This window comes from Taeniopygia guttata, chromosome 37 (genome assembly GCF_048771995.1).
Source record: "Taeniopygia guttata chromosome 37, bTaeGut7.mat, whole genome shotgun sequence".
Taxonomy (NCBI): domain Eukaryota; kingdom Metazoa; phylum Chordata; class Aves; order Passeriformes; family Estrildidae; genus Taeniopygia; species Taeniopygia guttata.
In genome coordinates, this window is record NC_133062.1 from 6,626,305 (window position 1) to 6,638,174 (window position 11,870).

Here is an 11,870-nt window from a genome sequence, read left to right on the forward strand (position 1 = left end):
CACAAATAGGCCAGATTTTACAGTCTAACAGCTGGCTGGAGAAGGGGATTTACAGAAACCCTGTGACCAAGCTAACACCTTTCCTCAGGCAGCACTACAAGACTTGGCTATTGCAGCAAAAACCTCCTTGCTCCTTACCCCAGATGACTCTATCCCTACCCAACACTTCTCTAGTATTAAACAAGGAGTAGATGAAAGCTTTATCAGGTTTGTAGACAGAATTAAAAATGCTCTGGAAAAACATACAGAGCACAGAGGCAAGAAAAGAACGTTGTGCCAGCTTGCCTTATCACATGCAAATGAACAATGTAAAACAATTCTGAGGCCCTACCCTTGGGTACAGAACCCACCTGAGAGCAAATGGTGGACACGTCATTTGTCCTCTGAAAATACAGTGGCCCAAGCAGCTGCAAAGGGCATTGCAGAAGGAGTTTCTGGTGCAGTTGCAGCAGTAACTTCCAAAGACCAGGCCTGCTGCTATCACTGTGGGGAATTTGCACATTTTATAAAGGACTGTCCGGACAGGTTACCTACCCAAAACCCCCAAAACACCTACCAAAGACCCCAGAACCAGCAGCACTACCAGCAGTGTTTGGAAAACTTCCAGAGGAGCGTGGCCAGGTCCTGTGCAAAGACAACAAATCAAAAGCCATCCAGACCCAACCATGCATCATCCCAGGAGATCCCAGGCCACATGGAGTGGATCCAACCCACAGAGTGATACAGATGGGAACACGGTGCCAATTGGTAACTGCTCTGTCTATTGACTTTAATAATAAGGATGTTTATCGTGTTCCCACAGGAAAGCATGGGCCAAAAGGTGGTTCATTTGACATTTTAATTATAGGTGACACTCTCCATGGCCCAGAAGAAATCTTTGTTGTTCCAGAAGTACAAACAGTGCACCCAGGACAAGAAATCTCAGTCCAGCTGTGCTGCACAGACTCACAATTTTTCCTCTCATGAGGAATTCTGATCGCACAAGCCTTTCTACTCCCAAAGAATCACAGGGAACAGCTTCCTCTCAACCCTACAGAATGTGGGCACAAGTTGTGGGACCAAGTAAGCCTAACATCGAGTGTGGTCTATCCTACAGAGGAGAGAAGATCCACCTCCCAGGGATGCTGGACACTGGTGCGGATGTGACCATCATTGCTCGCTCGGAATGGCCGGCACACTGGGAACTACAACTGGTGCAATTACACTGCTCAGGTGATCTCTGCATCCTCTCTCCACCCCAAAGTATTACCCAAGGGAACGTTTCTCATCTGTGGTAACCGACTATGGGCTGGGAACCCCTCACGGCTCCAGGGAGGTCCCTGTAGCCTTGGAAAACTTTCTACCCTTACTCCAAATATCACCTTGTTATGTAATTGGAAAAAAGAAAGCAAATTAAAACACTACAAAAGATCCTACACAGAATTTGATTAAAATTCCAATCCAAAATTATATGATGGAACAAACCAAAAAAGATTGCAGTCTCCCTCTTCCTACCCTGGGTAGCTGCAGCCCTTGGTGAAATAAATCACTTAGGGTGCTGGCTCAGTAAGTAAGCCAATGCTACCTCTGTCACCCTAAGTGATCTTTTAAAGGAAGAAGAAACCACGAGACTTCCTACTGCTAGCCCACGGACATGGCTGCCAAGACTTTGAAGGGATGCATTGCATCAATCTCCCTTCACGCTCAGAATCCATCCACGCAAACATCCAGAAACTGAAGGAACTTGTGAAGGACTTAAAAGTAGAAAGCAACCCACACTGGGTCAATGACCTTTTCGGTCAATGGGGATTAATGGGATGGGTTGCATCTTTGGTTAAGGGAATTTTGTGGATTTTCATTGTAATTGTCATTGTGTTAGCTATGTTCTCATGCCTTGTCCACTGTTTTAAAAGAACTATAGGGCACGCCTTTTTCCTAAATACAGAAATTGGAGTTGTAGCAGTCAGAGGCCCTGCAAGGCCTCCCTGGCGGTCACTCACCTAAGATAAGAAATGCCTAAGTCACGGTGACTGGACCAAAGAAGCCCCTCTTCTGCATTCAGACCCTTATCTCTCTGTAAGGCTATTGGTGTATTCTTCTCAACTCTGGTGACTGGACAATTTCCAACACCCCAGTACCCCATATAAACACCCATTTCTATCCAGTTTGGCAGAAGAACTGTCACTGCATCCCTTCAGAGGAGCTGGCAATAAAGGACATCGCTGTGGAACCGCATACAGCCTTTTCCTCTCTCTATCCCTGTGTGTCTGCCAGAGGCACTTGTGAGCACAGAGCGAAATCACTGAGAGCTGAACTCACAGAGCTGAAATCACTCCAGAGGTGCTTGCTAACTTGCCCACACCCAAGGAAAGGCTCGTGCTGGGCTCAGGGCAGGGACAGGGTACTCCCCTGGTGCTGCCACGGGCACGACAGAACCGGCCTGGGCAAAGGATTTGGATCGATGTCCCATGGAATCCCAGCAGGGATTACTTCTCATTGCACTGCTCTCATTGGATTGGTCATCAATTCCAATCATTTCCCCATGGAATTCCCATGGCAGTGGGTTAGGGAGGAGATCCATCCATGGAATTCTCACTTGACTGGGATGAAACTGAGATCTGGCCATGGAAGTTCCATGGCAATTCCTGCATTCCCAAGTCCCCCATTCCTGAATCCCCCATTCCCATAGGAATTGCCCTTCCCTTCCCACACCCACCTTTGTGCTCCAGAGCCTCCCGACCATATCTGATGTATTTTGGGGGCCTTTCCACACAGGTGTGTCCCAGGTAATGCTTCATCTGCTCCACCATGATCCCTCTGGATTCCCAGCACCTCTGGGATATCCAGACGGCAGTGTTGGACACTGCAAAGCTCCTGGATCCCAGCTGAAAGGAGATGAAATCCCAGCCCTCATAGCCATACTGGTGGGATCCATGGATGCTCCATTGGACAGGAGGTCACAGCTGGAAACCCCCTGCACTGTGTGGAGACCTGGGAACGAGGAGAGAACAGACCCATGGAGTCATGTCTCAGCCCCAGGGAGCCCCTTGGAGCTCCCTGGATTCCCATCCCAACCCCACAGATCCCTCCCATCCCCAGAGATCCCATCCCAGCCCCTCAGAGTCCTCCATTCCCACAGATCCCAGCCCAGCCCCCGGCTCCCCCCACTGCCCCTGCTCTGGTTGTACCGGCCCCCGTCTCCAGGTCACTGTCGGCCACGGGCCAGTTCCTGTCCTTGAGCAGGGTCTGGATATCCCAAAATCCCAGCTCTGGCTGTCCCAATATCCCAGCTCTGGATATCCCAATGTCCCAGCTCTGGCTGTCCCAATATCCCAGCTCTGGCTATCCCAATATCCCAGCTCTGGATATCCCAAAATCCCAGCTCTGGCTGTCCCAATATCCCAGCTCTGGCTATCCCAATGTCCCAGCTCTGGCTGTCCCAATATCCCAGCTCTGGCTATCCCAATATCCCAGCTCTGGCTATCCCAATATCCAAGGTCTGGCTATCCCAATATCCCAGCTCTGGCTATCCCAATATCCCAGCTCAGCTCCCGCCCCCATCCCCGGTGTCTGTGCCTCCATCCAGCCCTGCTCGCTGCCGCAGCGCTCGCAGGGGGTCCCGTCCACGTCCCCCCAAACAAGAACTGGGGGACCCCCGGGCCAGGATCTGACAGCGCCACTTCCAGGAACTGCAGGGAGTGGAGAACTGGGGGAACACGGAGATTTGGGGGAGCTGAGGGGGCTGAAAGTGAGAGTTTGGGGATCCAGGGGGGTCCACAGGCCAAGGAAAAGGGGGACATGAAGAGATGGCAGAGCTGGGAAGGAGGTTCAGGGGCTGAGAGCCAAGGAAAGGGGGTGCAGGGACTGGGAGAGCTGGGATGGGGTGTCCAGGGAATCCTGTGCCCAGGAAAGGGGGTGCCAGGGCTCCTGAGTGTGAGGAAAGGAAGAGCTAGGAGCTGGGAAAGGCAGGAATGGGGACCCAGGGGTCCCAGGTAGGGAAAAGGGTGGGGCTGGGGGTTGGGAGAGGTGTGGGATGGGAACATGTTGTGTTGGTGCCAGATAAGGGGGTGCAGAGGGGTCTCACTGCTAGGCAAAGGGGTAAAAGGGTGTCTTGGTTCTCAGGAATGGGGGCGCAGGGGGGTGTCAGGGGTCCTTGAACCCAGGAAAGGGGAGTCCAGGGTTTCCCAAAAAGGGGTACCAGGGTGGGGACACCCAGGGTGTTTGGGAAGGGGGAGTTCAGAGGGTCTCTGGCTTTGCACAAAGGTGGGGCTGGGGGCTGGGAAAGGCAGCAATGGGGGTCCAAGGTGTTCCAAGGCGTTCCAGGATCAGGCACACGGGAAATCTAGAGGCTGGGAGCAGGGAAAAGGGGAGCAGAGGGCCCTGATGTCCGGAAATGGGGGATTCAGGGGGGTCCCTGTGCAGGATAAGGGGAGCAGGGGGGGTCCCGGTGCCGGCAATGGCGATTCAGGGTCCCGGTGCCGGGGTCCCACTCCCCCCTCGCCCGCCAGGAGCGCCCCCAGCCCCAGCGCTGGAGCCACCGCGCTGCTCCTCCTCACTCCCAGTATGATCCCAGTATGATCCCAGTAGGATCAGCCACCCAGGAGCTGCTCCCAGTATGATCCCAGTACAGCCCAGTCACTCCTGGCATCCCCCCACCCCTCTCTGCGTTCCGACCTGTCCCGGCTCCATCCCCGCCCCTCCCGCGGCTGCGGGGAGGAGGAGGAGGAGGGAGGAAGAGGCGGAGCGGCAGCGGGAGCAGCAGGAGGAGCGGGGAGGATGAACCGCGGGGCTCCGGCTCTGCCTGAACTCGCAGCACCCCGGGAGCGTCGCCCCCATCCCGCAGGTGCCCGGGCAGGGGGAGCTGGCCCCAAATATCCCGGGGCTCCCTGGGTTTGGGGTTTTTGGGGGGATGTTTGGAGCTGGCGGGGCTCCAAGGCCGAGCCGCAGCTGCCCTCGGGGGGACATCGGGGGTCCCCGGGAGGTGTTTTTGGGGGGTCCCGGTGCGGGTGGCGGCAGAGCCCCGGCGGGGCCGGGGGGATGCGGGTCCCCCCGCGGTGCGGGTTGGGCTTCCCGGCCGGGCCCTCCGAGCTCTGCCGGGGCCGCGTGGGGACCGCGCGGGAGCGGCGGGAGCGGCGGGGGGACCCCGGATTTGGGGAGCCCCGGGAGAGCCGCGGCTTCCCTGGGCGGGAGCGCAGAGAGAGGAGAGCCCCAGGAGCCCCAGCGGGGACCCCGAGAGGGGGGACCCCTGGCAGTGCCGGCACCCGGCAATGGGGGTGCTGGGGCTGGAGGGGCGGCATGGCCGGGAAAGGGGTTCGGGGGTACCGGGGCCGCCAGGGGCTGCTCCCAGCAGGTGCCCAGTTCCTACCCCTGTGTGCTTCCAGTTTCCTGGGCACTCCCAGGATGAGCCCAGTCAGTCCCAGTATCACCCTGCTCACTTCCCCTCACTCCCTGCAGGATCCCTGTTTCTCCCAGTATGAGCCCAGTCATTCTCAGTCATTCCCCATTGTGACGCTACTTGCCCTCAGCAAGTCCCAGTTGCTCCCACTTTTCTCCAGTGTGTTCCCACTTCTCCCAGTTGCTCCTAGTATAGTCCCAGTCACTCCCAGTATGATCCCAATATGAGTCCAGTATGATCCCAGTCTGCCCCAGCAGGGCCCCAGTCACTCACACTTGCCCCCAGCATGGTCCCAGTTGCCCCCAGCACATTCCCAGTGGCTCCCAGTGTGGTCCCAGTCACCACCTGCATGTTCTTAGGTACTCCCAGTACATCCCAGTTGCCTGGAACATTCCCAGAGTCTTTGCCAGGCACTCCCAGTTACCTCAGCATGCTTCAGCTGCCCCCAGTTTTATCCCAGTCACTGCCAGTACATCCCAGTTGTCACCTGCATGACTCCTGTCATTCCCAGTTGCTCCCAGTTGCTCTCAGTGTGTGTGCATTTGGCTCCCAGCATGGGCCTGGCAGCTCCCAGTAACCCCCAGTCAGGGTCCCTTGGCACCCACTGTAATCCCAGTATGATCCCAGTCACTCCCAGTATGATGCCAGTGCCCCCCAGTGTGATCCCAGCTGCTCCCGGTCAATGCCAACATGACCCCAGTAACCACCAGTATGATCCCTATGACTCCCAGTCTCTCCCAGTATGATGACAGTGCCTCATCCACTGTAATCGATACCTCTTGCAACAAGAACATAGATTTTGTGAGCTACAACACCAATTATTCCCATAATTTGAACATTCACTTGTAACCCAGCTAGCGTGTCCAGTTTGGAACACCTTGGGATGAATCACATAAAATATACAGTACAGTACTGATGGCAATTTCCCTTCTTCCCTGTACAAGCCACAGGCTAAGGCCAGGCTATAAGAACTCTTTGACTGAAACACTCCTGACCCTCCTGTTTGAAGTGGCAGTGTTCCTCTGCCAAGGAGGTGTCGGAGGCGTCTCAGGGTTTATTCAGGCAGGGCTTAGAACCAGTGATGCAAGCTTTGCCTTATTTCTCAGTGAGGTGTTGTTCTTTGTACCTGCCTTGGATCATTTGGGTCTTCCCAAACCATTACCACCCAGTCCTGGTTGGAAGTCAATTTGGTATCACCCGGTTTAGATGTGATAGTCCATTCCTCAAGTTTCTTCACAAGTCCTTTGGTTTTGCTGGCATGAATTCACCCTCTTTCCGTGGTTTGGATTGCTGCTTCAGTAGTACCTGGAAAGGATTTCTTAATAGCACAGTGTTAAAAGAAAAACAATACTGCATGAACTTTTACCATTAGTTTTCTTTAAAACTTTCTGAGTTTAACTAAACTCTTTTTCTACAGCCACTTCTTCTTCTTGTATCCAGCTGTGTTAATAGCTGCAGAGACCAATTCTTCTTCCTGTGAGCTATAATTAGTTAAATAAAAAAGACCAGGCCAATTTTAACATGAGATGTATCACATCTCTTGCCTTTTACTTTTTGGGTAACATTTAACTGTTTTAGTCTTACAGACTTTTAGTCTTCAGAACAAAAGCCTTCTCTTCTTAACAACAGCAATCAGAAAGAAAAAAGAAATCTTGCTTAAGACAATAAACCACTTTGTGAGAGTCACAATCTCTGCCTTGATCTTCTCTCTACTGGTGGTCCTGTTCACAGCCTTGGGTTTAACTCTGTCCTTCCCCACTTCCCCCCCTCCTTGTTGTCACTCTGCCTAGCAGGAATGGGGGAGAACTTACAGATAGCTGTGGCTGAGGGGACCTTGGGGGTGTATTTCGCTCTCCCCTTCGCTCTCTTTCTCTCTCTCTCTCCCTTTCTATCTCTTTCTCTTTCTTTTTCTCTCTTCACATTTCAGCAGCCACATTCACATATCAGTCCACTTTCTAACATTAATTCTACATCCTGGAGAGCTGAGTCTGCCAATCACCTCTCCCCCCTTTTTCAACTTCCTTACAAAGTAAATTACTTTTGTTATGCGTGTTCAGCAGGAGTGTAGATCATGGCACCCTCCACCAAGGCTACCAGCCACTCACAGCTGACAGTGCAAAAATAAAGACTTATTTTGCTATCACAATTTTTCCATTCACAAGCTTGAAAAGGTTGCAGGAACAAAGTAAACAACAACTTACTTCCAAAGTGACCCTGCCTGCACCAAAACAAATTTAAGGCAATGCTAGTTAGTGCAATGCAATTTGCAAGGAAGCCAAGGTTTGATTTGGGAAGGGCATCTGAGGACACAGAGCATGAGTTTTACAAATCTATATTTTGAAGAGGGAATGGACAAAATATGAATAGAGTTGAGGGCAGGGGGAGGACAGCAAGTGAGGAATTTTTCTCTGCAATACTCTCTTTTTGACTGCCAGGAAACACTCTAACACACTCTCCAAGGAGATAAAGAAAAGCTCATAAAAAACAATCTACATTACATATACTGCCATTCATCTACATTTACTCACTTTTATTTTTCACTAACTCTCACATGCAACAAGAAGATACTTTTTACTTTCAAACAGTCTACATTACATATCTACACCCTGAGTGCTCTTGGAATGTTAATCCCTCAACCCAGCAGGTTTGAATCCTGGATGCTCTTGGGCACTCTTATCCCTCAATCCGGCACTCCACGGGGTTCCTCTTCTTCCTAAGATCCAGTCCCAGTTTCTCTGGGAGGGATTCTCTCTTTTTTATCACTCGCTTGGTCTCTTTACTGGCTGTTTTTCACATGAAAAAGACGAAAAGCAGCATGAGAGACTACAGCAATCACTTGGCAAGTCTGGGATACCCAGCAGCTTCTGTCACACACATTCATTCCCCCCTTATCCGCCCCATCCCAACAAATACTCACCTATCCTTTGTCCTTGGGTCTTGGTTCTTCGTGTACACTTTAGTCTTGGGGCTAATTACTGTGGTTTTAGGGAATGCTTTCCCTTTTCTTTGTTTTATTGTCTCCTTTTGCCCATAGATCATAACCTGTGTCTGTGGTCACACACCAGGGGAACAGAGCGAGGCTGCCTAAATAGGGCAGGACCCGTCTTCCTCACCCTGACTCTCCAAGGCCCCGGCAGAGAGGTGTTAAAAACCATCCTTTGCTACCATAATTGTGAAAAACGCCAATCACTTGGCTGTTAAATTTTTAATAATAATAACATGGTTATTTGCCTTAGCGCTCTCTCTTGTCCCCCTTTTCGTCCCAGCTAGCTCTGTGAGGGGGGGGGGAGCGCTGGCAACTTCCGTGTTTTCCGGCGAACCCTCGCGGGTGTCGGCCGGTGCTGCGTGGGTCTGGGAGCTTAGGCGAGTCCCGAGGCGAACAAAGGAGAGAGACTTTTTCCCCCGCGGGCGAAATCTCGGTTTATTATGGCTTGGTTGGGGAGGAAAAAACCGAGAAGCTGCTGCGTGCTAAGTTCGAGTTTGTCCGTGCCGCCTGGCCGAGTCGGGGGCGGGGCGGCGCCTTCCGGCGCTGGCCGCGATCCAAGAGACGCTGTGAGCAGAGCCGCGGCGCTGCTGCCGGCACGTGCAGGAGCCGCGGCGACCGCGGCAGCGGCGGCGGTTCGGCTGAGGCAGTCAGGGGCCGGGCGAGAGAGAGAGCCGCGGCAGCACGCAGGGATCCGGCGGGAGAGGAGGCGGCGGGTCGGGCAGCAGCAGCAGTCGGGGCCAGGCGGGAGAAAAAGCCCGCGGGTCGGGCAGCAGCAGCAGTCGGGGCCAGGCGGGAGAAAAAGCACCGGGGCGTCCCCAAACCCGTTCTATAAGTACGGGATAGGGGAAACCCGGGGTGGCCAATGAGATAACGCCACGGGGGGACTTGGGGATAGTGGGGTGCAGGGGTCCAATGGGAGATGGACAGATGGAAGGGTGCCCGGTCGTCTCTCGACCCCGCCGCATGCCTGACAGATGGTCTGAGAGACGTAAACAAAGTGACTAAGCACTTCCTCGGGAAGGCAGACCGCGGGGGGAAATGGGAGAACCCGGGGGGTCACTTACAGAGTGCGGGGGGGATACATGGAATGACCTTATACATAATAGAACATATAATAACACAATTCCACAACTCCCTCTTCTGTTTTTCAAAAGAAAAGAACGGAAAATAACTTAAATGGGAGGTTTTACAGTCCTTTTCCCCATCGTTGAACCCAATGTCTGCTCGGTGTCTGTGTTGAGCAGATGTCAGCTCTGATGGGGCGGTGAAGACTGCGTGGTCGATGTGCGCGGTGGAATTGATGACCTTTAAACCTTTAAACATTACTAAAACTCATAATAAGTACAATGAATGTTAACAGCAACATAATTCAGCATTCTGGGGAGGGGAGGTTTAAATCAAAAGGGAAAGGTGAGTCCAAGGAACTGTATGGTGTAAGGGAAGGCTCTGAAAGAGAAGGTGCTGAGTCAAAAAGGAAGGGGGGAGACTTTCTCCGTCGGCGGAGGGCTGCATGCTTCACCTGAGGATCCTTTTTCTTATCCGTCTGGTGTTTGGGGACATATGGCCGGACAAATTTGGACGGGACCCATCTCAGTCCTGAGGGCGTGGACACGCAAGCGTATCCCCGTCCCCAGGTAACTAACTCATGGGGCCCTTCCAGCTGCCAAGTCTCTGGATTTTTGATGATAACTGGTGGTTTTTCCCTAACCTTACTCAGCTCGTGGTTGTTAAAGTGCCTGGTGACTGGTGGGTTGAGGTTTTCAAAAGAACAATTTAGGAAATTCAGTGTAAAGAGGGCACGCGCGAGCCGAACTTGGGGGGACTCCACCTTCATAGTTGGTGTTTGCTGTTTCAGCATGCGTTTGAGACTCTGATGAGTCCGTTCCACCACTGCTTGACCTGTCGGGGAATATGCGATGCCAGTTTTGTGCTCTATTCCCCATTGCTGCAGGAAGCTGACAAATCCCTTGGATGTGTACCCGGGGGCATTATCTGTTTTTATCAATTTAGGGACGCCCAGCATAGCGAAGGCCTGTATCAGATGCTTTTCAATGTCTTTGGCCTTCTCCCCTGCGTGGGCAGAAGCAAAGACTGCCCCAGAGAAAGTGTCCACGGAGACATGGACGTACTTCATCCTCCCAAAGGAATGGATGTGAGTAACGTCCATCTGCCATACCTCGCAGGACTTCAGACCCCTAGGGTTTGCCCCTGAGCTCACCGATGGTAGGGGGAGCGACTTGCAGGATGGGCAGGTGGCCACAATGGCTCTGGCTTGGTCACGAGTGAGGTGGAATTGCCGGACCAGCCCAGGCGCATTCTGGTGGTAAAACTGGTGGCTGATCTTAGCCTGCTGGAACTTATCTGGGAGCGGAGCTACCTGAGCCGGGGCGGCAGCGAGAGAATCGGCACGCCGATTGCCCTCTGCCAAAAACCCTGGCAAGTTGGTATGTGACCTGATATGCATCACATAAAAGGGTTGCTCTCGGTGGGAGACTAGCTTAATTAGTTTCAAGAGCAACTTGTGCAGGGCTTCGTTGGACACACCCTGTAGAACAGCGTCCTGCGCTCTAGATACTACACCAGCCACATATGCTGAATCAGTTACCAAATTAAAAGGTTCAGAGAATCGCTCAAAGGCCCTGACGACGGCAGCCAACTCAGCTATTTGAGGGGAGCCTTCCACCTCCACAACATCTGTCTCCCACTGCTGCGTCTGGGGGTCTTTCCAAGTTATTACAGACTTGTGGGAACTCCCGGACGCGTCTGTAAAAACTGTTAAGGCTTTGAGTGGTTTTTTGCTCTGAATTTGTTTGATGGACAATGCGAATTGAATTTCTGATTCAAAAATTTTGTGGGCTGGTCTCAAAACTGAAATTTTGCCTGTGTAGCTGTCTAGAGAGAACTGCAGGGATTCATTTTCCTGTAACAGATGTTCTAGCATGGCCTTGGTGAATTGGCCTGATTCCAATTTGATGGGAATGTGAATGCATTCGAAGTCACATCCAGCTAACTCTCTGATCCGAGCTCTCGCTTTGCGGATCAGTTCCGCTACTAACTCCTGTGGCCTTGTCATTCTCTTGGACCGATGGTGACTTAGGAAGACCCATTCTATGATGGAGAGTGGGTCCCTTCGGTCTTGGTCCTTGCCCTTCCTTGGGGTGTCTGTCCATTGAAATATCACACCATGGGGGTGTGGCAGTCTGCCCAATATGATGAATTTAAAAGGCAGGTCCGGATCATACCGGTGGGCCTGTCTGGCAGACATTGTCTCCTGGACCTTAATCAAAGCTGCTTGGGCCTCTGGGGTGAGTTCCCTGGGAGAACTCGGCTCCTCCCCCCCTTTCAATAAATCGAAAAGAGGGGCTAGGTCTCTGTTTGTAATGCCTAGCCATGGCCTCACCCAGTTCAAAGAACCGCACAGCTGCTGGACGTCTGCTAGGGTCCGAATTTTGTTTTTGATGGCCAATTTTTGCGGAGTAATAGTCCGCTTGGTAATTTCCAAGCCCAGGT